This window comes from Gekko japonicus, unplaced genomic scaffold, assembly GCF_001447785.1.
Source record: "Gekko japonicus isolate JY-2015 unplaced genomic scaffold, Gekko_japonicus_V1.1 scaffold3708, whole genome shotgun sequence".
NCBI lineage: Eukaryota > Metazoa > Chordata > Lepidosauria > Squamata > Gekkonidae > Gekko > Gekko japonicus.
Genome location: NW_015162072.1, coordinates 115,537 through 116,546, shown reverse-complemented (window position 1 = coordinate 116,546; position 1,010 = coordinate 115,537).

The following is a 1,010-nucleotide window of genomic DNA, read 5'->3' as shown; positions in this document are numbered from 1 at the left end:
TTCATGGCGCTTCATAGTACTCATTGGATTTTTGAGAACCTGGGTTTCCCAGGTTCTAACCTGACACTAGGTTCCTGTAGGCTATTTGTCTGTTTCCCCCATTAGGCATGGAGCAGTCAGTAGGGGAGGACGTCAGGAAGACAGCAAGCAGAGCTGGAGAAGTACAGAAGAGGGTAATCAAGATGATGAGGTGGTTGGAGCACCTTCCCTATAAGGAAAGGCTGAAGAGTCTGGGACTTTTCAGTTTAGAAAAGAGATGACTGGGGGGGGGGGCATGCATAGGGTGGAGTTTAATCACAAGGAGAACTTTTACTCCCACTCCCAAAATATTAGAACTCGATGGTATCTAATGAAGCTTATGGGCAGTAGAAAATACTTCCTTGCACACTGAGTGATACCAAAGTGGAATTTGCAGCCAGAGGATGTAGTGATGGCCACAGGCACTGACAGCTTTAAAAGGGGATAAATTCATGGAGGATAGGTCTATCAGTGGCTGCTCGCCATGGTGACTAAACAGAACCTCCTTGTTCAGAGGCAGTCAACCTTTGGATCCCAGTGCTGGGAGGCAACATCAGGGGAAGGCCTCGGCCTCTCAGACTTGTTGTTGGCCTTCCAGAGGAACTGATTGGCAACTGTGTGAGACAGAAGGCTGGACTCGGTGGACCACAGGTGTGATCCAGGAGGGCTCTGCTTGTGTTATTATGGGAGAAAAGGTTAACCACCACCACCCCTTCCAGCACTGTGGTGCTGATCTCGATTGCAGGACCATGAGATCCTGCATTGGGCAGGGGGTTGGACTAGATGCTCTGTATGGCCCCTTCCAACTCTATGATTCTATTTCTGTTTCTCTTTTAGCCCTTATTCAGGGGTTTTCAGTATTACAGTCCTCTAGTAGCTCTCTGACTGCTGTAGAATAGCTTATGAAGCCTGTAGAAACCCAGGTGGAAAATGTGAAAAGGTCTGCTCTAGGCTTTTTAAAAAAGTTTTTATTTCAAAAAATCTTTCCTTGT